Below are 27,987 nucleotides of genomic sequence, written 5' to 3' on the forward strand. Positions count from 1 at the left end.
CCAACTTCTCCCACACCCTTGGCCAATAGGATTGGTGCGGGTTGCTGAGAGTCAGGTCCAAGACTTACATTCAGCTCCTAGAAGGGGCACAGTGGACATAAAGCTCTCAGCCCATGAAGTCTGGAGCCACCCAAACCCCCCTACCACCCGGATAGGAGAGCACAGCCCTCATCTAGAGGAGAGGGGAGAAGCCACACCGAAAGGACCAGGTCTTGGCGACCCCGTTTTAGCTCCGTATCAAACTGCATCGAAACACAGCATCACTTGTGATGAGGAGCCGTATTGGACTAGGTGCATGAGGTCAACCCCTACAACTGTCAGAGTAACCAGGTGGAAAGAGCCTGGGACAGGTGACTTCCTGGAGCAGAGCCACAGTCTCTGGCTGGATGTGGATGTGAAAGAGAAGTCAATTTCCATCTTGTTAAAGCGATTGTTTACGTAAGAGTCATTGTTTTAGTGGCTAGACTATAACCTAACGGGTACACATGTATTATTTCATTTAATTTCTTTTTAATGATCTTATTTCATTGCCCAAGGTCTTACAAGCAAGTGGGTGCAGGGCGAGCATTTGGGCCCAGGGCTGGCTGACTCAGTATTCTCTGCTCTTGCGGGCGCTCGGCTAACTCTCCTCCCTCCATGCTGGGTGGGGTCACACCTTTTACTCTGTGCTGTCGTGTCTCTTTGCATGTGGCCGCTTTGGAGCCAGAAGCTGTGCGGTTCCCACTTGCATTGCCCCGGTCAGGCTGGGCCCTGGTGCTCCATAGCTGTTGATCCAATAAATAATAAATGGTGTTACTGAACTTCAGAACAGATCTAGCAGGCTGTTGGAGGATCAAATGAGATCACGTTTGAGAAGAGGTTTTGAAAACTACACAGCGGTTATAGTTAGCCCTTTTGTTAGGAAATCCCCCATATTAGGGGCAGGAATGTGGCTGTTTCTGGCTCTGCCTTTTGGTGCCTTCCTCTGAGAGACAGGCCTTGGGGTCGTGTTACTCTTAAGAGTCAGAGGGCACCTTTGAGACCACTCAGATGCACCTCCTGGTGTCCTCCCACCCCCCACCCCCACATCAGGTGCACTTGTCCTCCTTGATGGCTTCACCAAGGGGTCAATTGGTCAGTGACCCTCCCAACAGCTGGGCACCATGGGCAAAATATGACTCGACAGTGTAGGGTAGGGGACAAGTTCCGTTCCGCTCCCCACATAGATCCATGAGTTCTCTCCTTTTTGCCTCTGCACGTGCGCTTTCCTCCCCAATAGTCCGAAATCCTCTTTCTTTCTTTTTTGTTTTTTTTTTAAAGTTTATTTATTTATTTTGAGAGAGAGTGCAGGAGGGGCAGAGAGAGAGGGGGAGACGGAGAATCCCAAGCAGTCTCCGCACCGTCAGTGCAGAGCCCGACACGGGGCTCCAACTCACGAATTGTACGATCACGACCCGAGCCGAAATCTTCTGAGCCATCCAGACACCCCCGGAGTCCTCTTTCAAGTTCAGGTTCAAAGTCACCTGCCCTGTAGAAGTCTTCCAAGTTTGGCAGGGGCATTTAGGTGGTCTCCTCTCTTTCTTGCTGTGTCATTTTGTACTTAACTCTATTATAAGACATATCAAATTACATTTTTATTTGTGCTTTTTTATAAACCCACTTCCTCACCCCTCCAAACTATCACCATCACCCTCCTTACATGAGATTTTCAAGGACAGAGACTTGTCTTACTCTCTTGATTCTCCAGCACCTACCTCAGTACCTGGCACCTGTTGATAATTTAATGAACGCTATTGAAGGGATGAGCGAGTAAACACGTGAGCAGGGGCTGAAAACTTGGTCCCTGGCGTGAGACAAACTCATGTCCAAATCCCCTTGACGAATCATACTCATTCACTCATACATGCTACTCATCCACTCATTCAAATTGTTAGTGAGTACCTATTATATTCCAGCCACCCTGCTCGACATTACCATAGGGCAATCGGGAGGGAGTGGGTCTCTGCCTCACAAGCTTATATCTGAGGGAATGGTAGAGACTGAAAAGAAAAAAGCCCATCAGCAAGTAAACAAGTCTCTAATATGTCCTCCGAAGGCAATGAACGGGGGGAGTGTGACAGTGGACCTGAAGTTGGGGTGGACTACCTTGAGTGACGAGCGGGCAGGGAAAGCCTTGCTCGGAGCATCCGAGCGAGTCCCGAAGAGTGGGAATGAGACGGCCTTTTGGAGGGCTAGGGGGAAAATGAGGAACAGCCACCAACAGAAAAAAAGGTTCTTCTCTCTCTAAGGCTTAGTTTCCTCGTCTAGACATTGAGATAATAATAGCATCCGCTACATGGTTTTTGAGAAGCTTAAATGCATTGAAACACAGCATCCAGCCAGGCACACAGGAAGCACTCTATATGTTTTAGCTCTTATTGTCAGTTATGGGTCATGCGACAGAAAGGAAACGAGGGTGAGGCCATGTGGCCCTCTGTAATTGCCACTTCCTTTTCCAAGGTTCCAAGCCATCTGTTAAATCACCCACGTAAGAATGTTCCTGGGGAATTAAAAAAAAAAAAAAAAAAAAAGAATGTTCCCGGGCACCAACGTCCATCTCTCTGGTCTACGGTCTCTAGAACCTCTTTCAAATGCGTGTACATTCCTCAGGTTGGCAGAGAAAATAAACCAAATGGAAACTTGTCTGTGAAAGCCCTAAACGAAGGTACTTATTGCTACTGCGTTCTTTCTCCGTCGTTTCCCCATAGTCTCTGGACACCCCATGTTCTGGCTGGCGGCACACCATCTGGTTAGCCAAGGACCTTCTTAAGCCAGGCCCCTGAAACTGAGCGTGGAACTTCCAGCAAGCTCTGGCCGAGCCGGGACCTGGCCTGAGGCCTGCAGACCCAGCACAGCCTCACACGTAGGTAATAAGTTAGTAGCAGAGGCAAGTGTATTGCCTCCCCCTTAGAACAACCAGATTTTTCTCCAGCCTCCTAAGTTCTAGCAGGTGAGACCAGTTTTGCCCTGCGACTCCACAACCATCGCCGTCTTTCAAGGAATTTCAAGACACTCACAAGGCTAGTCTTCCCTACTGGGCAGACGGGAGGATCTTGGCGTTTGTAACAGCAGCAAAGAGAAGGGTTCTCGGAATCTCAGAGGCAAAAGGCGTCCCTGCAGTTCAAATTTTTCTGAACCCGTGGTTTCTCTGATGAGGGGTGCGTGCGTGTGTGTGTGTCGTGTATGCACGCACATACGTGTGCGTGCAAGAGAGGACAAAGAGTGCTGGCTCCATGCTCTAAAGCCACTGACTCTTGTAGATACGGTTATTTCACGTATACATGTTTTCAAGGCTGCCCTTAAATGGTAACATCAGCAGAAAGATGCCAAAGAGTGTGGCGGTACAAGGGCTTAATTACAGGGACCTTTGTCCGACGAACATGCCAATAATTTGCCTAGCTGAATGATTCAGCAGTAATCCTGCCAGGTTCCCAAAAAAAGCCCATATCTGGGATGACGTAATGTCTCTCCAGCCCGATGCAGCCATCTCCCCACACCCACCGTCACACATTTACCGTCTCTTCTTAGGAGCCACATTTCCATCTGTGAGCTCTTCACTTGCCATCTGCATTGTGACAAATATGTATTTTATTATTTAAATGGTATTACAATGTACAGTGTTGCTAATCTAGCCCTTCATGTTTAGAAAGGCAGTAGAAAAATGAAAACCGAAAAAAATCCTAGCCCCTGGTGAGTTCTATGTCGGCAACTCATGCCTGCGGAATGCCTCCCAGTATCTCAGGTTGGATATTTGATCTGTGCATCCCATGAATATTTATACTTTGGGGCAAAGTGATTGATTTAATTTGTCACTGGAAATTGAGGTGACAGTCTCGATTTGCAAAGCGGTACGCGTGGCAGGGACTGTGAAGGGAAGGAGACTCTGGTCCTACCCCAATGCACTCTGTATGGAGCTGGAAGATACTTTTGCTTGCCTACCTCAGATCCGTCAATCTCCCCCTTCTTCCTGACTGGACAGGTGCTCGGGGAAGGTGTTCTTCTCCTCATCTAAACTAATTTTGGTTTTCCTTGCCACGCCTGGCTAGACACTGCATTCATTTTATTTCAGTTTATTTCAATGAGGAATTAAAGGAGTCCTGCTGCGCGTGATGGGAGGAAGGTGGTTCTGAGAAAGATTTCTTTCCTGATAAAAAAAGATCCAAAGAATAAGTAGCTCCCTTTTTTGACCTCTGGATGTTGTTATGATGCAAGGAACTCCTGCAGCCATCCTGCAGACATGAGGGGAGGTAGCTGGAAGGATGACAGAGATGGCGAAAATCTGAGTCCTCGATTGTTGATAAGTCGATGATAAACCAACCCAGAGCTGCCTCCACTTTTAGACATCTCTTTATATAAAATAATAAATCCTTTGTTATTTAAACTGGTTGGTTCAAGGCTTTCTGTTCCATAGAAGCTGAAAATGTCTTAACTATGTGAGGCAGTGACTTTCAAGCTTTTTGGTCATAAACCAAAGTGAGAAATATGTTTATGTGTAATGCACTCTAAAATGTTCCATTTTTTTTCTACTTAATTTTTAAAAATTCAGGTCATGACCCAACACAGTGATTTCAAAACTCACCAGTGGGTCATGATCCACATTTCTGAGAACATTACAGTCACAGGGCACATAAGCTAGTGTGATATAATGAAAGCATAATGTGGTTAAGTGTCACAAAAGACATACTAACACAGTGCTGATCACTTTGAACTTGGGGAAACAGGGAAGCTTTCGCGGAAGGACTAGACCTTGAAAAATACCTACGTTTGGGGGTTCAAGGAATGACATGAGAAAAGACGAGATGGTGAGAAGTGCAGACACCCTCCAGCACCAGTGTGTAAATGTGGGCAGAGGTTGATGTATGTGATTTGGAGAGTAGTGAGAAGTAAGGTCTGATTCTAGTTAGAGAATGTGCAGCCTTGAATGGCAAGCAGATGAGAGGCCGGATGAAGGCGTTCAGAAAGGGCCAGGACTAAGGAAGTCTAAAATGCTGGCAGTTGCAGCCTGGGTTGGGTCTGTGTCATAGCAGAAGCTCAAACTGGTGGCGTTTAAAGCTTGAGGCAAGTGACAAGGGCCTCCGCTCTGGGAGGCGAGCCCCCGCTCTGTCCCTTCATTCTGCCTATACTCACTAAAAAACCCATCTTACGTGCTTTGCCTGTGAGCTGCTTTCGGCGATGGGCAAACAGCGAGCTGGCCTTTCTAAGAATTCAGCCTGGCATCCCCCACGTGAAACCGACAGTGCCGATATTGTGATTCTTCTAAAGAAAACCAACAGGGTGAGAAAGAGTGGCCGGTTTTCCATTTCAGAAAGGCCAGCAACCCCCAACTTCTCATTGTTCTTCTTGCGCCCACCTACTTGCCTTCTCATGAGTTCGTTCACATTTTGTTAGATCTCACCCCAGAAGTTGGGCTGAGCCTTGCTACTTGGCACCTCTAGTGGGAAAAAAAAAAATCAGTGGAGGAGGATTTGAAATTGTTGGTTAAATTGGATGTTTGTGCTATCTGTGGATTTTAATTACCCATGTCATTCCTTCTCTACTCTCTCCCTGAAAATCAAGAGTTGATTCTCATGATGGAAATTAATCAGAACTGGTCTGTGACTTCTCTTTTATTATACCCACAGACCTAAGGGATGGGCAAATCAGAGAGGAGTTTTATCAGAAACCCAAATACTGGAGAATAGAACCAGATTATAATAAATCTAAAGCAGAGGCAAGTTTATTCTTATCCTCCCCCTTTAAATTAGCGACTGTTTTTTAATGTGTAAATCGAAATGATCAGATTTCTGGAGCCTTGTTTCTGCTTTGACATTTAACACTGTTCGTGATTTGGGCAAAGGTCCCTACATTTCTGCCCCGACTGGCTCCAGACAGAAAATCACAAATAATACATATCCTTTGGGAGCACAAAGCAAGTTCATTGCTTCACTTGGAGTGAAGGACATTTCCACGATGAAAAGCACCAGCTTAACCGCATTTGACCCCAGAGCATATGAAATTAAGTGATGAGTTAGCATGATTACATTGGTTAATTATCTCATCAATATCTTCTTCAAGTGGTTTATTCGGGCTTTTCTTTGTAGAACTTTTCAACGCCTCATGTGTTGGAACTTCAGAATGGAGTTCACACAGTGAATAAGTGTGTGAAGGAAAGAGTAGAGAGGTGGGTGCTTTCCTCTCAAGTCCAAAGCCACACTATCCATCTCCTCCCAGTCCTGCTTGTGCTCCTGGCTTTCCTGCTTGGGTGCTGACACCCCCCATCTTCCAGGGACCTAGTCCCTTTGTGTCATCCCCGGTGCTGCCGCTCCTCACTGCCACGTGCAGCTGATCACCAGATTCTTGAACTTGTCTGCCTCCCCTCTGTTTCCGCTGCTCTCACACTGAATTCAAGGGCTCAGCGCTGCAATCTGCACTGAACGACTGGGCCAGCTTCTTGGAGTGGCCTTTCTGCTCCATTCCTCTCCCGTCTCAGTCAGCCCCTTACTTGGCTACTGGAGTGACGTCCTAAATCCCAGCTTCAAACCGGCCACTCACTCCCTTGCACCGCGTTCCTCAGTGACTCCCCATCCAAATCCAAACTTATTAACACAACATTCAAGACCCTTCAATACTGAGCCCCAGCGCCTCACCGCAGGGTTTTCTCCCACGATGCCTGGTTCACGGACCAGAGTGAAGGGCAGGGGAGAACCTCCTTGTATGTCATCGTGAAGAATTGATCATATTGTATCGCGATTCCTCGGAGTCTGAAACACCTTCTAGACTCTAACCTTCAAGAGGGCAGGGGCTGGGTTTTCACTATCAGTGTCTACCATTGTGCCAGGCACATGATCTGTACACAATAAATATTAGTTGAATGAATGCAGATGTAAGAAATACCTCAGAGTTTCTCGTTTGGAATGGAATTTGCTTACCAATACCTAATATAGCCTTTTAACTTTCTACTAACATACGTATTCAGGATGCACAAAACAGTAAGCGTTCATAATCCCACCATAAGTTAAGACAATTGGAAAATCCACTGCCTGAATTTGGAGGAAATTTAGGGTAATTCTAAGTCTTATACGGCCGACTTGAGACTGAAAGTCGGGCACAGGACCTACTCCATGACGTCAAGCGATGTAGGCCTATAATGCCAAAGAAGGAAGCTGGACATTTTATTTCTCTCTAGATTTTTGTCCTTTGGCTTAGAGGCCTAAGGTCTGGCCTGCCCAAAACGTCAAAAATCCATTCTTCAATTACTCAGGTTCTTTGCTTCAAGACAGAACTTCATTCTTTTCTTCCCAAGCTTACTAACAGTAAGCTCTCGCTTTCTGCATTTATTTAGACACTGCGAGTCCCAGTTTAATAAATATATTCCCAGAAAACAATAAGTGGAAAGTTGTGTACATGTATACGTGATGGCAGCGGGTGGGTGGGCATAGTTTATGGCAGTTGTGCCCTGGGAGAGTGTAGTCCAGCACATGGGTACCTTTGGGGATGACAGATACAGGAAGAGTTCTGGTAACAGTACATCCTGGGGACTATGGTTGTATGTGTGTGTGTGTGTGTGTGTGTGTGTGTGTGTGTGCATGTGCGCACATTTCATGTATTCTGGATGTCGACAAACCAGATACTAGATGCAGGAGAACATTCTGACTCAACCTTACGAAGCGGGACTAAAGGAGTAACTACTTTCTGGATATTAGAAATTGCACCTAGCTGTGCACATTATACTCTCTTTCAGTTGAAGACCCGAGGAATGGATTCCACCAACATCCAGATGGGCAGTGAGGGGTGCCAAGAGAAAGCCACACTGCATCTTTTGGCGATCAGTAGACCCGGACAGATCACTCTTCGTTGCAGGGTAAGTTCTAGAATACTTCATATAAAGGAAACGCACCGTTATCCTGAAATCTCGAGGAAGGGCAAAGTATTTCTGAAAACAACGTACTGCGGGAACCAGAAGAGAATTTTAGAAAACTGTGTTTGCATCTTTGTGAGGACAGAAGAGGACATGGCCTTTGAAAGCAGAAGTTGATGAGGAAAGAGCACGTTTAAACGACATGAGGACAAAGTTAAACCAAGGACCACCGTGGGAAGGCTGAAAACGCAAGGTCACGTGGTGAATGTGACGAGAGCAAAGTCAGCAGTGGTCAGAGAGCACCTACTGGTTCCTGCCGTTACCGAGGGAGAAACAAAGGCAAGCTGAAGAGATGCAACGAGCAGAGGCTTCTCTCAAGGCTCCGGTGACCAGGTCACCATATCCACGAAGCTTTGCCCAACAGCTATGTGTTCAGTAACGCGTTGAGTGCCTCCTAGGTGGTAACAGCCTGGGTGCTATAGGCCATGATAAGATGGTGGTCAGATGGACACGGTGCTCGCCTTCCTCAGGGGTCCCTTCTGCACCTTTGGCCTGGTCCATCTTTGGCACCTTTAACATTCCGTTGTTTGGGACGGCAGACGTAGCCGCCCCCCTCCCCCAGGAAGGACACTCTCAAGGACAGGATTTCTCCAACAACGGCAGCTCAGAATCAAGCCCTCGAGAATCCTCTGGTGTTGGTTTTCTGACCACACCCCCTAAGGCCTCCCGGGAGTCCAAAGTCCACTGTTATTGCGGATCTGGAATTACCTGGTATTTCCTATGCATGTTTATTTTCCTTGTGGACATTTATTCAAAAATGATCTCTAGTAGCTTACTTTAATAGCCTTTTCCCTGACTTTAAAGGCAACACAAACCCCTTTGATATATAAAAAAGCACAAAGAAAAAAAAGATGTCCTCTATAAGCGGTAGCCGCTGAGGCCCACCCCACTCCATTTTGACCTCAGCCACACCGATCCTGAGCACTCGGAACAGTGCTTGACATGGAATAGACACTCAGTAATCAGTATGTGTCAAATGGGCGGTCAAGAGCAAGTCCCATGGTCGCCATGCTGGGCCGCACATCAGGCTGAGGGAAGGCGCTGTCCTGGTAATCGCAAGCACCCCTCAGCCACGCTTTCTGGGCTCACAGTGGTGGCTGCTGTAGCCCCGGGGAGCTAGAACCATATCTCCACTCTCAGGACTGCCAGCACCCCTGGGCCTGTGGCCCCCGGGCACCTTGTATAGCTGGAGTGGTCCTAGGCCCTCAGGTCTGTGGGGAACATAAACCATCTTCGAGCTTAAGGGTCCTGGTTTTCCAGGGGCACCTGGGTGGCTCAGTCAGTTGGGCGTCAGATCTCAGCTCAGGTCATGATCTCATGGTTTGTGAGTTCCAGCCCCGTGTCGGGCTCTGTGCTGACAGCTCGGAGCCCAGAGCCTGCTTCAGATTCTGTGTCTCCCTCTCTCTCTGCACCTCCCCAACTCCACTTCGTCTCTCTCTCTCAAAAATAAATAAACATTAAAAAAAAATTAAAAAAAAAAAGAGTCCTGGTTTTCTGGAGTTCTCCATGCATGATACTGAACCCTGCACCCTTTAGAAATGGAAAGAAAGGACCCCTCCCCCACTGTCTTTTCTCATAAAGGTGGAAAGCTGATGGCCTTACCGACCTATGACTTGGGTTCATGAAATTTTTAATGCTTTTAATATTTCTTTAAGTTTACTTATTTTTGAGAGAGTGTGTGAGTGAGCAGAGGAGGGGCAGGGAGAGAGACAGAGAGAGAGAAAGAGAGAGAGAGAGAGAGAGAGAGAGAGAGAGAGAGAGAGAGAGAGAGAGAATCTCAAGCACACTCCAAGCTGTCAGCACAGAGCCTGATGCAGGGCTGGAACCCACAAATCATGAGATCATGACCTGAGCTGAAATTGAGTCGGGTGCTTAACCGAGTGAGCCGCCCAGATACCCCACGTGCTTTTAATATTTTGATTGGTTTTCATGTGTTGGTGCTTGTTTTAAATGCTCTCCCACCGCCCGCTTAACTGTGGTTTCGCCTGAGGAGCTTGCTCTGTTTCACTTGTTTAAAAATTAATTAATCAATGAATTTTTGAGAGAGAGAGGGAGAGGGAGACACAGAATCCGAAGCAGGCTCCAGGCTCCAGGCTCTGAGCCATCAGCACAGAGCCCAACGCGGGGCTGAAACCCACAAATGGTGAGATCATGACTTGAGCCGAAGTAAGATGCTTAACCAACTGGGCTGCCCAGGTGTCCCTCTGCTTCACTTTTAAGGTGCAAAAGCAGAATGATTTATTTGGAAGGAACCTGAGCAGGAAGTCCTGCCCACAGCAGGACACAAACCCCTCGGCCTTCCTGTCTCCTCAGTGAGTACAGCGGGACTTCCCTGATGGCACCTCTGGGGGATGAGTCCCTGAGTGGGAGCTTGTGTGAGGTTGGCTCCCTCTCCTACCCCCAGGGAAGGACTGGGCTCAGAGACTGCACCCTGACATTGGGAGAGAAGTCTAAAGCTGTGAGGGACACACAGGTACCCAGTGGAAGCCCCACCGTGGGGAGGGACTTGTGGAAAGGTAGGTAGCTGTCTCCGTGGCCCCCAATCCCAGCCCCCAAACAGGGTGGCTCCCTTTACTTGGCTCTTCCGCGCTAGGCCCCGTGTGACATTTCATTAGCTTACAGGTTGCGCAGCCAGCACAAACTAGGAAGCCACCCAGAAAGGCGTTCAAGGTGACAGTGCCTAGCAGCGGGCTTATTCCCCCTGCCCCGCACCGCCCTCCCCCCGCCCCCCGCCAGCATTGCCAATCCCAGAATGCCACTTTGTCACCACACCCAGAACCCATCAGTTTGGCAGCCCTGGACTGATGTAACCAAATTCATAGGAAATGATGCATTAATCAGATTGTCAGTGTATCTGTCCTGACCGAGGGTGCTCCTTTTCGGGGACCCTAGTCACCAGCATGGGGAGCCACCCCCTGCCAATTCTTCCAAGTATCCAAGCAGCCAGGAGGCCACATCGGTCATCAGGGGGTTGCTGGGTGACGCTGGAGTAGAAGGCAGGACAAGTAGGTTTGGTCAGTGGGACAGCGTTCTTCCTGCTCCGCGGCCCAGCCCCACTTCTTTCTTCCCAAAGGAACCTCGCTTTGTCCAGGTTCCACCCTCCTCTGTGGAGGCCCGGGTGTCAAGGAGGCGAGTCCCATTCTTGGTGCCACAGGTGCATCTTGACCGCTCTGAATAGCAGCTCTCATTCTGTTAGATCCAACAACCCTCTTTTTACGGCAAATGTTTTTACAGCTTCCTCTGTACTACACTGAAATGAAATCTATAGATAATACAATCTATCTATATGTATAACTTCAAAAAATTCACTAACCATATTACAAAGTGTTATGCCTTAAATGTGTCCCCCAAAATTCATAGGTTGAAGTCCTAACCCCAAATGTGATGGTGTTAGGAGGTGGGGCCTTGGGGAGGTAATTGGCTGTGAGGGTGGAGCTCTCTGGGATGGGATTAGTGCCCCTCGAAAAGACCCCCGAGAGTTCACTGTCCCTCTCTGCGTTATAAGGGTACAAAGAAAAAATGACCATCCACCCTCATCAGAACCTGATCATGCTATCTCCCGAATCTTGGATTTCTAGTCTCCAGAACCGGGAGAAATCAGTTTCTCTTGTTGATAAGCCAACTGCCTGATCTAAGTTGCCAAGTAGAATTTAAAAGGAAAATAATTGGAGCTGGGGGTGCCTGGGTGGTTCAGTCAGTTGAGTGTCCGACTCTCGATTTTGGCTCGGGTCATGATCTCACAGTTTGTGGGATCGAGCCCAGTGTTGGGCTCTGTGCTGACAGCAGGCAGCCTGCTTGGGATTTGCTCCCTCTCTCTCTCTCTCTCTCTCCCTCTCTCCCTCTACTCCTCCCCCATTCACTCTTGCACTCTCTCAAAGTAAATAAGTACATTTTAAAAAATCAAGAAAGAAAAGGAAAATAATTGGGCCACCTGGGTGGCTCTGTTGGTGAAGCGTCTGACTCTTGATTTCAGCTCAGGTCGTGATCTCATGGCTCGTGAGATTGAGCCGCGAGACCGGGAGTGCGCTAACAGCTCAGAGCCCGCTTGGGATTCTCTCTTTCCCTCTCTCCCTCCTTCTCTCCCTCTCTCCCTCCCTCCCAAAATACATTAACAAGCACTTAAAAAAAAAAAAGAGGAAAATAATTGAGAATAAAATAGGACGTATGTCAACATGCAAGTGCTGGGCAGGACCACGCTAGAAGAAATGCATAACGACGTTCCAGGTGCTAGGGTCCCTCCCCAGAATCCTTCTGGAATGGCAGCTCCCCGTGCAGGCCCACACAGGCTTGTTGTAGTGGAGACTCGAATTCCATGAATGGCGTTGGCATTGCTCATGTGCTTTTTCTAAGGCAGCGAACGACTCCTGGGAAAGTTCTGAACAAAACCGAGCACGGTGTTCCTTTGACGTACGCGGTCGTTGCTCTCCTGGAACATACGAGGTATTTTTAAAATGCTTTGGGTGCATAGATAAAAGAGAAGTAGGTTTTAGCTCAGATGATTTTGAACAGGTTCCCCCCCGCCCCCCCCCCCGCCCGTGGGAACGTTCAATGAGATGTTCAGAAATCACGTAGCTCACAAGCATGGGCTTGTCTCACACACTGCAGGGAGTTCACCACCCCTGGCCTTTCCGGCTCGACGCGCTAACGGTCATGGTCCTCCCTGAATCCTCGTGACCACCGAAAATGCACCCCTCCCGGCTGCTTCAGCACCCCGGCTGAGAGCCGCAGGCCCAGCACATCCTGATGCCCCCCCCCATTCCCCTTCCCCATGACGAAGCGGGAGACGAATTCGACTGGAGGCCTCTGGCGCGAGGTGTTTCTGCCCAATGAAAAGAGACAGCGGAGCCCAAGTAGCAGATCTCGCTGCCCGCGAGAATGCCAAGGTCCAAGCCAGGCTCAGGAAATAAAAAGGAAGGTTTGGAATCATGGAGAAGATGACTCCAATATGCTCTAGGAGGAGTCTGATACTCACTCTTCCTATGGGCAAAGGTGCTTTTTTAAAGGAGTCTGATCTTAAAAAGCTAACTCCTCTTTCCACCCATTTACCATAGCTCAACAGGCAAGTTATGGGCTGAGGAAACGATGTCTGCGGGCCTGCAACCCGGTGAGTTTGAGGACGGCCGGCCTGAGGAAGAGGCCATCACGGCGAGCGGAGGGGACAGGTGGCGAGAACTGGGGTGTCCGGTGGCTCAGAATGAGCCCCTCGGTCAGCCAACCTCCATTCTGCCCCATCTCCGTTCCTTCGATATGTTAAATAATTGTGCAAGCCGGTGCAGTTGGGCCTTTTCTCTTAAGGAAGTCTCTGGGTTCACATTCCACCTCTGTTTTTATAGGCTGTGTCCATTTAGGCAAATCACTTCATCTTTTGAGGTCTCATTTCCTCATCTGTCAAACGGGGGCCATAATAGTTTTCTGACTCTGGGGACATGGGGATTAAATTAAATGAGTTAATGTAAGAAAAGCATTGCAAACTGCCTCGCACATCCTTGATGTTGAATGGTGCTAGTTGTGATTAGAGTCTTTTTAGTTTTTTGCTTGGATCTCTCTCGGCCGAGAACGCTAGAAATTCAATTCCAACTAATCCGAGCAAACAAAGAAAAGTCATTGGCACCCGCGGGCCCCGAGATGGGGTACCGAATCAGGAAGAGCTGTTGAGTCAAGCCCCTGAGGATGGGATGGGGAGCTTCTAGATGAGAGGTTGTGGCTTCTGGCTCTCCGTAAGAATCACCCAGAGGGTTTTTTTTTTAAAGTCTCTGAGGCCCAGGCTGCACTCAGACCAATTAACTAAAAATTTCTAGGGTCGGACCCAGACACCAGCGGATATAAAGCTCAGGGGATCCCAGCGTGCAGACGAGGCTGAGAACCACTGCGCAGATGATCTCTTCATCAGACTTGCTTCTCTCTGTCGGGTTCCATTCTACAGAAAGCTTGTCCCGCCATGGCCTCAGATGTCTACCCTCCTATCATAGTCTCGATAGAAAAAAAAGAAGCAATTAACAAAGCATCTTTCAGTATCTGCATTCTGCATGTCAGAGGATTTGTCCTGCTTCATCCGTCTCCTGCTGGTCCTCTTTTCTTTCTATTTATTTATTTATTTATTTATTTATTTATTTATTTTTGAGAGAGAGAAAGATCAGGGGAGCGGCAGAGGGAGGGAGGGAGAGACAGAGAGAGAGAGAGAGAGAGAGAGAGAGAGAGAGAAAATCTCCAGCTGTCAGCTCAGAGCCCAATTCCAGGCTCGAATTCACAAAATGTGAGATCATGACCTGAGCCGACCTTAGCTGAAAACAAGAGTCCGATGATTAACCGACGGAGCCACCCAGGCGCCCCCCCACCCCTATCCCTGCTCGTCCTTCTTATTCTGATCACTGTTGCAGAGGGCTGGGGTACAAGCCACTCCAGTGACCAGGAATCTTGATCGACAACACACCAGACGCATTTGGGATGAGACAGCAATTCCCTCAAAGATCTAAGAGGATCGACCAGGGGAAAATTGTATGTATCATCTAATTAAATAAAACTGGTTACACGTCATCATGGTTGATACAATTAATTGTCAGCATGTTTTGCTTCAGCCATTTTCCCTAATGGATAGGATTTGGGCTTGATGGGGTCTTTTCTTCAGGTGTCTTAGCCACCGCAAGTGACAGGTTATTGCATCGCTGGGACAATGCCTGGCTGGTCTCTTGGCTGCCTGGACGGGGATTACAGGTTCTTCACTCCCTGGAGTTGCTTATTCACTGACTCCTTGTCCCGCCCACAGATGACTGATCTCATAGGTCACCTCTTGAATTCACTCCAGGATAATCTTCTAACAACACTGTCACCCGTAGGTACTGACTACACGGTATTTCGATTCAAACTGAAACCCAAATTTCCATTTCCTCCAACTTTTGACCTCTCTTTTCCTTTACTCACTTATCTTCAGGTTGAGGAGCTCTTGTGGGAAGGCACTTTTTTTTTTTAATTTTTTTAAAATGTTTTATTTATTTTTGAGACAGGGACAGACAGAGCATGAGCAGGGGAGGAGCAGAGAGAAGAGAGAGAGAGACACAGAATCCGAAGCAGGCTCCAGGCTCTGAGCTGTCAGCACAGAGCCCGACGCGGGGCCCGAACTCACAAACCGTGAGATCATGACCTGAGCTGAAGTCGGACGCTTAACCCACTGAGCCACCCAGGCGCCCCCACTTTTTTTTTTTTAAACAAAAGATGATTGGAGGGACACATGGAATCCTCACTGGTGCTTATCCACTTGTTCGGAATAGCACTTACCATATTCCCTTTTCTAAACCGGACATCATTGGGAACAACAGAACACGTTCCCAGCCTTCCAGAAAGCGGAGGATTTTTTTTTTAATCAGTCTTGGTGTGGTGTATCTGAGGAGAGAAAGCACAGTAAATACCTGTACATAATTAGCATCAGTGCCGACCTAATCAAACATCCCCAGCCATGCCTATCTGCATCCCCGAGGGTCTCCAGCGACTGTGGTTGATTTCTGCCGCCCTGCTGTTGCACATTTGCTGAATTCAGCTTTCCTTTAGGTTTCACAAGGTTTTGGTTACACACCGAGCTGTTAATTTTGATAGCCGTGTTTCCCAACCAGCTAAAGTCATTGCTGCAACGTGACAGATGGACGACGGAGAAATGGCTGCAAGGTGGATGCGAGGGGAGTGATGGACAGAGGGCCTTTGCCATTGTGCGCTGCCTCTGGGGGCTTTTCTTATAAAGGAAATCTTGATCTCTTGGTTCTTAAGTAGACACCTCACTACTTAGTATGTAGATACGTGTTACGAAACCGTTCTCTTCCTGTTCTCACTGGCAGAGTTTCAGATGAAGTGAAAAGGGCCCCCCAAAGGGCTTTGCTCCACCACTAGATGGAGGAGCACCTTCACCCCTGCAGCCCTGGAGACAAGGGCCCAGGGAACAGGAAAAAGATCTGCTGCTACCCTCCCCCCACCCTCCCGGGTTCCTCCCAGCACCGGGCAGGAAGCCACCTGCCGCAGCAGCAACGGTCACCGGTGGGGTCACACTCATCGTGCGCTTTACATTTTGAGATCTGATTCCTGCGTGAAGCCACAGCATCCTCTTTGGTGTTCTTTGAAAGTTCTGTGTTTTTCCAGCTGTTCCACAAACCTTTGTCGGCCAGGACAGCCTTGCACATGGCTTTCCAAAATTACCAAGGCCATCGACATTCTTTCCACCCACAGTATCCGCACTGACCCCTCCACCATTTGTTCATGCAAATCCTTCCCCTTCGAACCAGTGTTGCCTCACTTCCGCGTATCACAAAGGCTGTGCGCACCACTCAGAGCACGAGTGGCACTGGAAAGGGGTCACCGGGCGCAGCCAGGATTAGTTTTCTCTATTCTTGAGTTTCATATAAATAGAATCACACAATATGTCCTTTTTTGCGTGTGGCTGCTTTTGATCAATACGTCGTCGGTGAGATTCAGCCATGTTAAGCCGAATCCTATCCCATTATATAAATAGACCACAATTTGTCAGTTCCCTTCTTGATGGACATTTGGGTTATTTCCGGTTTTTGACTATTATAAATAGGCCGCTATGAACATTTTTGTCCAAGGCAATTTATGGATGTATGTACTATACTCCTTTCTCTTGTATATATACACAGGGGTAGATTTGCTGGTCCTTGTAAGTGTGTGCTTAGCTTCATTAGAGACCTCCAGCTTTCCAAAGAGGTTGTTTTCTTATGTTTAATCTTTGCAACAACCGTAAGTGTTCGTCAGTCAGTTCACCGTTGCTTATTGAGCACCTACTATGTGGCAAGCACTGTTCTAGATGCTGGGATATAGCTACGAGTGGATAGACAAGGTCTCTGTCATTGAGGCACGTTCTCGCGGGGTGGGGGGTAGTCAGGCAATGTAACAGAAAAAAAAACAAAAAAGGGTAATATGCCGCAGGCGGTGTTCTAGGCCCTCGAAATGTAGCAGTGACCAAAATAGATGAACAGACTGCTGTCACGGAACAAGAAGAAAAGAGCAGGCAGGAGGGTCTGGAGGAGAAAGCAGAGGCCAGGTTAAGGAGGACCGGATAGATCATGGAAACGATTTTATCCCGAAGCAGTGGAAAGTCGCAGAAAGGCTGTAAGCAGAGACATGAAATGATCTAATTGACAGGGATGGGGTCGAGGAGATTCACTAGAAGGCTGTGTGATCCAGGCAGACTCTGGGCCAAAACTCTGTCTGCGACGGTGGAAGCCGCCGTGACAATGACCAGAATTCAGGATATACTTGGGAGGTTGCGCCGAGAGGACTTAATGAACGATTGGTTATGGGGTGAGCGAAAAGAGGAATACAATTTAGATTCTAGATTCTTAGCCTGAGAAACGGGGTGGGTGGTGGTACCATGCCCCGAGACTGGGAGGACCGGGGAAGGAAGGAACTTGACGAAGAAAAGCAAGAGTTCCATTTTGCTAAATTCGAGATGCAGACGAACGTTCGAGTGGAAACGTTCAAGAGGCAGGAGTTTGCGGGAAATAGTCTGAAGACCTACCTTTGAGAACCATCGATGTGTAGATGACTTTCAAAGGCCCAAGGCTGAATGACAGCACCTGGGAGGAGAGTATAGGCCACGAAGGAGCCGGCGGAAGAGTCTTGGAATATACTGAGAATGTCCAGTTCCATTTTACAGATGGGGAAACCGAGGCTCAGAGGAGAGAAGCAAATTGCCCGAGGTCACACGGTGTGACAAAGTTGGTCTTATTTTAGAGTCTGCGTACTTACCCACTTCCCTTTAATGCCTGAGGTTTCTCACTTCTGCCACTTAGATGCCACATGACCTAACGTGAATTAGCCTTTCAGCGCCCCCCCCCCCCCGTTAGCTCATCTATAAGGTGGGGATAACAATAATTATGCATACCACATAGGGCGGTGTGAGTATGCAATAAATGAATATCATGAAAGCGCTCAGAACGGCGTTGGCACACATTGGCGTCCGCTTGTGTCGTTCCGCGAGCCACCGCTAAGCACACGCAGGCCTCAGAGGCGGGAGGAGGTAACACGTTCTGAATCTGCACGGCCAAGGGGCGCCGGCTCAAGGTGCCGGGGCCAGGAAGGTGTCGGGCTGGGTCTGAGGGAGGTAGGGACTCTTTTATACTTGTTCCAACAATCGGTCCCAGGGGCGAGGGTGGCCCCGGGCCGTCTCCCTGGTGCGGGTGAGCCGTGCGACTTTGGGATCAGGTCAGTAACTGCGTGAGGGCGGGGCTGCTGGCAGAGGTCACGGTGATGGCCGCAAGGAGCGAAACCAAGCCTTGGGAATAGCCTTAGCCCCGAAAATGCACAGAAGTGTAGGCAGGAGTCCGGCTTAATGCCTTCTGTTTTGTCCTTGCTAGCATCTGATGCCTAACCATGTGGGGTGTAATAAATACATTTCGTCCTTGTCCCCAGTTCTTGGCACAAAGATCTTTAAGACTCTTGGGATTTCCTGAGTGACAGGAGTATCTTTGGGGGCCCCCGGGGAGTATACCTGAGGTTATGCTAATGAGGTGATTCAGCTTGGGAATGCCAGATCGCCTCGGGATGGGGCTGGCCACCACCAGCAAGGTCCAGCGATTAGAATGTTGGACCTTCCAGCCTCACCCGTGACCTTTGGGAAAGAGAGGGAAGGGGGTGTTGGTGGCTGCAGGTTAAACTCTATTCAAGTTCTTGAGTAACGAGATTTGACGAGCTTCTGGTGGGTAAACACACCCAGGTGCCAGGTGGGTGGCACACCCCACTCCCATGGGGACAGAAGCTCCTGCGCTCCAGACCCTTCCAGGCCTCACCCTATGGACCTCTCATCTGGCTGTTTATTTATCTCTTTTATAATAAGCTGGTAAATGTAAGTAAATGTTTCTCTGAGTCCTGTGAGCCACTCTAGCAAATTAATCAAACCTGAAGAGGGTGTTGTGGGGGCCCCCCAATTTATGGCCAGTCAGAAGCCCAGGTGACAGCTTGGACTGGCAAGTGACATCTGGCGTGGAGGGTAGTCTTGTGGGAGGGAGCCCTTCACCTGTGGGATCTGATGCCATCTCCGGGAAGTGTCAGAATTGAGCTGAGTTGTAGGCACCCACTCAGTGTCCGCTGAGGATTGTAGAATTGCCTGGTAGTGTGGGAAAACATGCATCAGACCATGACTCAGGGTTCCTCCAATTAGCACCTAGGCTGTAAAAGCTGAATCTGAAGGCAAAGGAAGAGAAAGATCTGGTGAATGTTGAATGTGTTTCTTGCACATGGTGCAAACACCTGTGTGTGTGTGTGTGTGTGTGTGTGTGTGAACAGCGTCCCTTGCCCCTGCTCTTGGTAATGGCAGCCCTCTCTTCCTTGGAGTTACCGTCCCATCCCCCACCCAGTGTCATTCGTGGATCCCATCCCCCTGGCCTCAGTGGTTGCCTAAAGGTGGATGCGTGATCCCAGCCACACCAAATCAGAAAAGGGTCCTTTGGCTTTACAGATATTGGGAGAATAACCTTTCTTTCTCGGGGGGTTGCTGAGCTGCGATGACAGAAGAATGGAACTGTCTGCATCCATACCTCCCTTTGCCTATCAGCCATTAGGAGAGAACAAAACCAGAAGAGAGTTTTTGTGGCTTTAACGGAGCCTCTGGCTCAGTGATGGGAGTCCGTGCTCGAGCTGCTGTTTGCTTAAGCTAGTTGGGGTTCCTCACAACCATAAAGGACCAACTAATTCATGTTAAGTTCCACTGGTGCTAATTTTCACAGTCTTAGCTGAGACCCTCCTGAAAGTAATTCAGCATTGTCATTTGGTTTCATGAATGATGAACCTAGAAGGTCGGAAGTTCCAGCCCAAGTTCTTACGGCATTAAACAAACTGAGTTTTGGCACACCTGGGGGGCTCAATCGGTTAAGCATCGGACTTCAGCTCAGGTCATGATCTCATGGTTTGTGAACGCAAGTCCCGTGTCAGCTCTGACAGCGTAGAGCCTGCTTCGGATCCTGTCTCCCTCTCTCTCTCTCTCTCTGCCCTTCCCCAGCTTTGCATGCGCACGTGCGCGCGCGCTCTCTCTCAAATAAACATTTTTTAAAAATCATTTTTAAAAAAGTCCTGTGACTTGGAGTGTATCTAATCTAGTTTTAGTTTATCACCTTCCCTGTAGACCTACCCATTTGCCCATATGAATTCTGAAGTCCTCGGGGGATCTCCATAAGAAAGGAGTGTGATCAGAGTATTTGGGGAAAAGAGGACACCAAAGAGGCAATACATTGCTTAGGGACCTGGGACGTCTGTAGACAAGGAGATTGGGGCAAAGGAGTCAAGTAACCCTGGGTTGAAATCCTACTGGATGGGATCAAAGCAAACCTTTGGATTTGGGTTTCTATAGTTCTGGCCCCAGTAAAAGGGTCCAGTGAATTATGGGTCCCCGAAGGGTTTAGCAGATTTCCAGAATCTTATGGATTCCAATCTTCCTGGAGAGAGTAGACCATTGGGTGGTATTTGCTTCGTTCATACATATTTGTATGTATACATGTATGTGTGAGCATCTGCACGTGTGTATGTATGTATGTATGTACACACACACACACACACACACACACACTCACACAGGTTCCAGCCTCACACATTTCCCCAGAAAGGGGGATTTAAGGAAATGGTAAGAAACATCAGAATTCCTTAAAGCCTTCTGGGGAATCATCTTCTGGACTTGGCCCCCTTTCCTGTGAGATTTTCCTTTCAAAGCTCAAAATTCTTTTCACAGCTCCTGAGTAGGTGAAAGCCACTGGAGAACAGTCTTGTATTGTCTTGCTTTCCTTTGGGAGGCAAGGTGGGAGGATTGAGGAGCTGGGAAGGTGGGGGAGGGGTCCATTTTCCCCGGCACCTCCAATCTGGCAGGCCCGGGTTTAAAAAGCTCCAGAAAATGTAGCATTTGAAAATGTAGCCAGGAGGAGAGTAGACCCAGGAGGCCCAGAACTAGAAGCAAATGTGGGTTTTCGGTGTTATTCTTGTCTTTGCTAGGCCAATCACTCCTCCTCCTTGTTCTTGCTGCCTGGAGCAGAGATTTTAAAGGGTAACTCTCTCCTTGCTGAAGCTTTTGTCTGCCCGGGGACTTCCTGCGCGAGGGAGGGAATCGGGAGAGAGGACCACGTTCCTATCCAGCCACCTCACTGCCAGAGCAGAGTCAGGTGGAGTTTGTGCCCTGCGGGTGAGTGGCCCTTTCTCCACCACTGTTTCGCTGGTGGCACAATCAGCCTCTTAGAAGATGCTAATGAGATTCTGGTAGAGAGCTACAGAATCATCTGTGGCAGATGGTAGAAGGTTAGGTTCTGATTTCTCTTGTTCCACTGTTGTTTTTCTCTAAAAATGTGCGAACCAATGTGCAGCTTCCTTGGGCTTGATTTTGACAAAGCCACAAATTAATTTTTTCATCCCTTTCATCCGTCCTTCCTCTAATCATGAATATCTTTTTAGAAATGAAAGCAAATCATTCAGTTTCTTCCTGCTGCCCTTCCCCTGCAGTCTGCTTTTTTTTTTTTTTTTTTACACCAAAGAAATCACTTAAATTCTCTCTGAACCTACGACGATAATATACACCCGTGCTATGGATGCCCCCTGGTAATACGTAATTTCATTTTCTCATTGACTGGGGCAAGGTTAGGTTATCATGTTTTGGTTATTTTACACTTCCTCAATGGAAAGATATAAAAACAAAAAAAAATACCATAAGAGCCAGCAAAGGGAATGCTACCGTTTATTGAATACCTTCAACATTCCAGGCACCGTGCTGGGTAATATATGGGCAATATTGTAGCTACTCCTCGCATTAATCCTATACGGAGGCACTATTCTTATCCCCATTTTACAGGAGAGGAGACTGAGACTTGGAGAAAGAGACTTGTCCAAGATGGGGGGGCCAGGAAGTGGCAGAACTGGAAGCCGAAGCTAGGAAGTCTCACTCCAAAGCCAGTGCTCTCACTACATTCTTGATGAATTTCAGTTGCACCAGTGCTGGTGGTCTTTCGGACTCAGGGGCACTTCTCCTGATTTCAACCCTCGTTTGGAGACCAGATGTCAGGAGGTTTATTTACAGTGAGAGAGTCTGATGCTGCTTACGGAGGCATTGGCTTGGCCTCCAAGATGGAAGGCAGACCCACCATTTTGCCAATGAGGAAATGAAGGTCCAGAGAGTATAATGTCTCCGTTATCTATTGCTATGTGACAAACTGCTCTAAAACTGAGCAGTTTAAACCACGAAATGATTTTATTGCTCCCAATTCTGTGGGCCAGGACTTTGGGCAGAGCTCATCTGTGCCGTCTCAGGACTGTCCCATGTGGTGTCAGCCAGGTGGGGCAGACACCCTAGGGGCCTTGAGGCTGACTGCTGGCTCTCTGCCCAGCAGAATAGCCTGCACCTTACCTGGTGGCTCAGGCTCAGGGAACACAAGGCCTCGGCCCAGAACCAGAACAGTATCCCTTCTATCTCCTTCCATTGGTCACAGCCAGTCCCAGGGCCAGCACAGATTCAAGGGGGAGGGCATCACCTCTACCTTTTGATGAGAGGACCAGCACATGCAAATAAAGATGGCCTGTGCGTGGTCGCCTTTACAGACAGCACCACACATGCTGACTCATCAGTGGCAAATATCCAAGCGTGAGGCCAACATCATGGAAAAATCGCACTGTGGCAGCTTTCCTGAAGGGGAAAAGATTCCCTTCAGAATCCGCATTCTATTTGGACTCCTTCAGCCCCAACAGGTAAACGTGGAAGTTATTTTAGAGGGGACGGGGGTGCTGACGCTCATCTAATCCTGTGGGTGGTGATATTCTTGTGGGCCCGTGCTGCGTCCGGTGACCACATCATGCACTGGGGGGAAGAGAGCGGCACCTCCCCTGATCTGGGCAAAGGAAAGGGGGTGCAGATGTGTATCCTGCCAAGGCCACAGAAGTGATGTGTCCAAAGATGTTGCAGAGGCTGCCAACATGATCAGAGAAGAGAAAGCCCAGAATGATCAGCCCAGTGAGCCTCTAACAAAAAACAGATGGGGGCCCCTGGGTGGCTCAGTCGGTTAAGCGGCCAACTCTTGATTTCGGCTCAGGTCACGATCTCGCAGTTTGTGGGATCGAGCCCCTCGTCGGGCTCTTTGCTGACAGCCCAGAGCCTGCCTGGGATTCTCTCTCTCTCTCCCTCTCTCTCTCTCTCTCTGCCCCTCCCCTGCTTTCACACACACACACCCCTCTTTCAAAATAAACATTAAAAAACAAACAAATAGATGGATGGCCTAACCAAGAAGAACTGATTGAGAAAATAAAGGAATTTCAGGCCTTAATGGGCAGGGCATTTGTAATCATTTTCTAAAGCTCATCCACCAATTTGAGTAAGGAGAAAACACAAAATCAAGGTCAAAGGTAGGAATATGTACCTGGGAAGGAAAAGTAAAGTGGATTATGACCGAGTGAAGAAGAATTCAAATTTAGCGGCTGTAAGAGCAAGAGGGAGCCTAAGAGATCAAAGTTAGTCCAAACCCCATTTTATGCATGAAAAAATTGAGGCCCAGGAGAAACCGAAGTGAAGGGCCTGCCCCAGCTCCAGCAGCTCAGTTATTCTTGCATTGTTAATGAGCACTTAGCAAGCACTGATTAAATGGCAGGCATTTTGCTGGGTGATGGAAACTCTCACAAAATTGACTGTCCAGGGGAGGAGAAAAGGTCGTGAAAGGCAATGATCACAGAATAATGCAGGGAACACGGCACCAGCAGGGCTCAGGGTGGACCGTGGGTGTCCCACACCTCAGCTCTAGGCTCGTTGCTTGCTTGATGCCCGTGAGCTCTGGGCATCAAGAAGAAAGCTTGTTTTTAAAAATCCGGCCTACTGAGCTGCCCATTGGAACTACAGCAGATCAGAGGCCTGCGCTTTCAAAGAGACTGCAGTTTTCCAATCTCATGTGCATTTAGAAGAGAACATCCTAAATGTGCCTTGTGCTCGGGCAGGTCCTAAGAGAGCATTCGCACGTCTCGGGACTAGCACAACGTCACTGCCCGTGGACGCCACCACCAGTCCCGAGGGAGGCAGTGAGATTTAATCCGGAGCTTCTGACTTCCAACCCCTTCGCTGGGCTACCACCTGAGACATATTCTGGCTGGAGTCCACCACAAGCAGGCATGGTGGGCCCTTCACCAAGTCATAAAGTCGGTTTGAAAGGGGTGTTTGACCGAATGGGAGCCCAAGAGGTTTGGGAGGAAATGGCAAGTTGCTGGTGGCTTCTACCCAACCCCCCCAACCCCCCCCCCCCCAGACTTCAGCATCTCCTCCCTTCTACCAGTGGTTCTCAAAGGTCACTGCCCCTTGGAATCGTCTGGGGAGCTTAAAAAATCCCTGTGTGATCTTTTTCCACCTATATGATGGAGCGAGGGGAGCACAGACCTGGGTGTTCCTGGGGAGCAAGCCTCCAGCTGCTCATCTCTCCAACAGGAGAAATCACAATACCAAACACCCTCGGAGGACTGGCTGTGTGTCAGTCGCTAATAAGAGGGCTTTACAGGATCGCCTTTCTTAGTTCTGACAACAATCCTTTGAGTTAGTGATTACAGCTCCATTTTACAGATGAAGAAACTGAGGCTGGAGAGCTTAAGTCACGGTGCCCAAGGTCACATGACTAGCAACAGGCTACAGCCTCACACAGCCTCCAGGGAAAGCCTGCACACTTAACTCCTCCAAGGGGCAATGGGACGGACAGGCAGCTCCCCAGGTATAGTCATCTTCTCTCCTGGGGCCATCCCCTTCCTGTTCTCTCTGTCTCCGGGGATCCTGACCCTTGATGGCCACTGCTCTCCAGCCTTCCGTGACTCACCACCTGCTCAGGTCACTCTTCCTGCTACCATTGCTGTCTGCCTCCAGCGGGACTGTTCTCCCAGGGCCTCAGGCCTCCTCAGGGCTCTCACGGGGACCCTCCTTACCCTTCATCCCTCCAACTCAGCCCGCTTCCTTTTCTGCTCCCCATCCCCACCCGACAGTGGAGTTTTGGCTTCAGCCCAGCAGTCCTCCTATGAGGGCAGAGAGCAGGGAAGAGGGAGCCTGGAAGGTTCCTTCCTCTACTTGTCTTTTCCTGGCTGATTCTGCCATGAGGGCCGATAGAGAGCTTAGCCATCCTCAGAGAGCTGATATTCACTGACAGCTCACTGAGTGCCAGGTGCCTTCCATACATCATCTCATATCAAACTTGCCAGAAACTTGCAAGGTCACTATCACACCCCAATCTCACGCATAAAGGACTGGGGTCTGTCTTCATTCACCAAGCTAGGAGAGTGGCAGAGGTGAGATTCCAACCCCTGGCCATCTGCTCCACGGCCCACATCTTCTCCATGACATCACAAGAGAAAGGTAAAGGGACAAGAAGCACTTACAGAAGTGTCCCTCAGCCCTAGATGTACCCCCAGACCAGCAGCCTCAGCATCACTGGGGAGCCTGTTAGAAATGCAGGCTCGCAGGCCCCGCCCCACACCTACTGAATCGAAACCTGCATTTTAACAAGATCCCAGGTGATTTCAGTGCCTATTAAAGTTTGAGAAGCCTGGGTCTGGGTCCGTGGTCCGCCCTCCGCAGCCCTGGCTGAACACTGGAATCACCTGGGGAACTTTGCAAACACACACCCGTGGTTCAGACTTCAGGGGGCTGGGGGCAACCTAGGCATCAGAGGGGTTTGCTTCTGTTTTGTTTCGCGGTTTAGCTCCCCAGGTGATTCTAAGGGGCAGCAACCTCTGAGACCCCTGTCAGGAAGAAAGGACAGGCTGAAGGCTGTGGAAGGTAGAAGCCACCAGCGACTTGCCGTCCCCTCCCAAAGCACAGCGACGCAGTCGGGGGTGGGAGGCCGGGGAGACCCGGTGCCGGGGCAGTGCCCAGCCGGGTCTCCTTCCCGCCGGTGCGTGCGGCTGGGCAGAGACCGGCTGCGGAAGGACGAGGGCTGGGAGCCTCCTTCTCAAGAACCCCGACTGTCTGGACGCTGGGAGGCCGCTTCGGGTGAGTTCGCGGGGTGCCGGTCTGCACCGAGAGCCCGGCGCCGGGCGAGCGGGGCGCCGCGAGCAGCGCGCGCAGGCGCAGAGCCGCGAGGCGCGGGACGGGGCGGTGGCTCCGGCCGGGAGGGGGGCGGCTCGGAGGGCGGAGGACGGGGTGCGGCCGGGAGAGCCCGCGGGCCACCGCGGAGGGCCCCGCCCGCCCGGCAACAGCCGCCCGCCGAGGCCGCCTCCGGGAGGGGGGCGGCGGCAGGCCGGCAGGTGCGGCGCGGCCCCGGGAGGGCGCGTTCGAGCGGTTCTTTGTTTCCTGTCCGGCTCAGCCCCAGGCCCGGGCGCCAGCCGGCCAAAGCTGAGTCACGGCTGACTGCTGGGCGTGTGGCCACACGGCCCCCTCCCGGAAGAATGCGCTTCTTTCCTGAAGCCGGCTCCTCTAATGAGCTAGCAGGGACAAAAGCCAGAGAGGTGGCTTCTCTCCTACAAAGCCCTGCACTCACCCTGGGCAAGTCCAGGACCAAGGTCACCCCCACCCAGCCCCCACCCTCGCAGCTCTCACACGGCCCTGAGCAGGAGCTGCCGTCCCCGAGGATGCCACCTCCAAGGGGATCATGATCTGGGGGCTCAAGGCAAAGCCTCGCGACAGATCCGCAGCGTCGTGGTTCAGGCAGGTTTCTCTGGGGCTGTTCCACCTGCCCGGGGTGTGGGGTACAGGCTGAATGGGTTGGCCTGCGATCACCTGGAGGACTTGTCAGAAATGCACGTTTCCCCAGCCTTGTTCACAGAGGATAAGATGAGTAGAACCGGGGAAAGGCATGGAATCTGCATTTTAACAAGTACCCTAAGTTTTTTTTAAAGCACGTGGTCGGCACACTTCACTTGTGAGTCGCTGATTATGTAGAAGTTCCCGGGACCACGGATGCGTCAACCACAAATGGGCGTCGCTGAATAACAAAGCTGAGTTCGCCTGGGGAGGTAGAATTAGCAGATAACAATACAATTGGCAGAGGTGGGAGTCAGGCCAGGGTCCCCAGGCCCCCCGAGCTTGTCTTTAGTTTATAAGCCCAGGTCAAACCTACCCTGCAGGGATTCCCAGGGAGCTTCTCCAGAACCTCCTTTCTACTTTTGTGGTATTGAATACCACCTGAAATAAAGTGTCAGCTGGCACTTTTACGCCTCTTAGTATTATCGGGATGTCTTTCCAGTTTGGTATGTGGATTTGGGTATACTGGAGCTTAAGCCCCTATCAGCCACTAACGGTCATTAACCCCAGAAGAATCTGTTCTGTCTAGATAGATGTCAGCTCAGATGGATTTTTAGATGATCTCTACTTTAAAGCTGCTAGCCTATCACAAAAAGATAAAGAAAACATTTACTGAAAATTAGGCTTAGGAATACATTTATCCCTTTGGTGGGCAAATGTTATCCTGTTAACAGCCCATAATAGAAAAAAAAAAAAGAACATGTTGTATTTTCTACAATGAAGGCAGATGACCTTGGCTCACATCTCAGCTTTCCCACGTATCAGCTGGTAACCTCGAGTAAGTTTCTAACTTCTTTGTGCCTCAGTTTCCTTATCTGCAAAATGTAGTTGTGAATATTTATTGCTTCCAGATATAAGATTTGCAAGTGTCGGGGCGCCTGGGTGGCGCAGTCGGTTAGGCGTCCGACTTCAGCCAGGTCACGATCTCGCGGTCTGGGAGTTCGAGCCCCGCGTCAGGCTCTGGGCTGATGGCTCAGAGCCTGGAGCCTGTTTCTGATTCTGTGTCTCCCTCTCTCTCTGCTCCTCCCCCGTTCATGCTCTGTCTCTCTCTGTCCCAAAAATAAATAAACGCTGAAAAAAAAAAAAAAAAAAAAGATTTGCAAGTGTCGTTTTGTGTAATTCCTATTTTCCAAATGAGGAAACTGAGGCTCAGAAAGGCTAGATACCAAAGTCACCCCACCTCGGCATACACCTGTTCCCTCCCCCATTGACCACATCTCTTCACTGCCTCCTCGCTCCTGACTGGCTGTCAGACAATAACTGCATATTCTCATGAGTGCACTCTAATGGCTAACATTTTTTTTTTAAGCAGTTACTATGTTCCTTAAACTAGTGTAAACACTTAAATTAA

At 49.5% G+C, this 27,987-nt stretch overlaps 2 long non-coding RNA genes across 4 annotated transcripts in view; one reads left to right on the forward strand and one right to left on the reverse strand.

Annotated features, from left to right (window-relative positions):
* Positions 1-14,003, forward strand: part of LOC124518993 (uncharacterized) — a 33,782-nt gene extending 19,779 nt beyond the window's left edge. Inside the window, exons 6-9 of one of the 3 annotated variants that reach the window (XR_006963965.1) lie at positions 2,727-2,885; positions 7,739-7,858; positions 12,266-12,355; positions 12,521-14,003. This is a non-coding gene — a long non-coding RNA (uncharacterized LOC124518993). Of the gene's footprint in view, positions 1-2,726; positions 2,886-7,738; positions 9,223-12,265; positions 12,356-12,520 lie in introns of those variants that run through there. The other 2 variants (XR_006963963.1, XR_006963964.1) reach the window with 2 other exon arrangements.
* On the reverse strand, positions 12,014-17,604 carry LOC124518994 (uncharacterized). The gene is made up of 3 exons (XR_006963966.1): positions 17,433-17,604; positions 15,188-15,292; positions 12,014-12,341 (listed from the first exon to the last, which is right to left on the reverse strand). It is a non-coding gene; the product is annotated as an uncharacterized LOC124518994 (long non-coding RNA).
* Positions 17,605-27,987: the final 10,383 nt, after the last annotated feature.

The sequence above is a fragment of the Lynx rufus genome, unplaced genomic scaffold (genome assembly GCF_022079265.1).
Source record: "Lynx rufus isolate CCGP_SWC_20201006 ecotype Redwood Valley unplaced genomic scaffold, mLynRuf1.p SCAF_26, whole genome shotgun sequence".
NCBI lineage: Eukaryota > Metazoa > Chordata > Mammalia > Carnivora > Felidae > Lynx > Lynx rufus.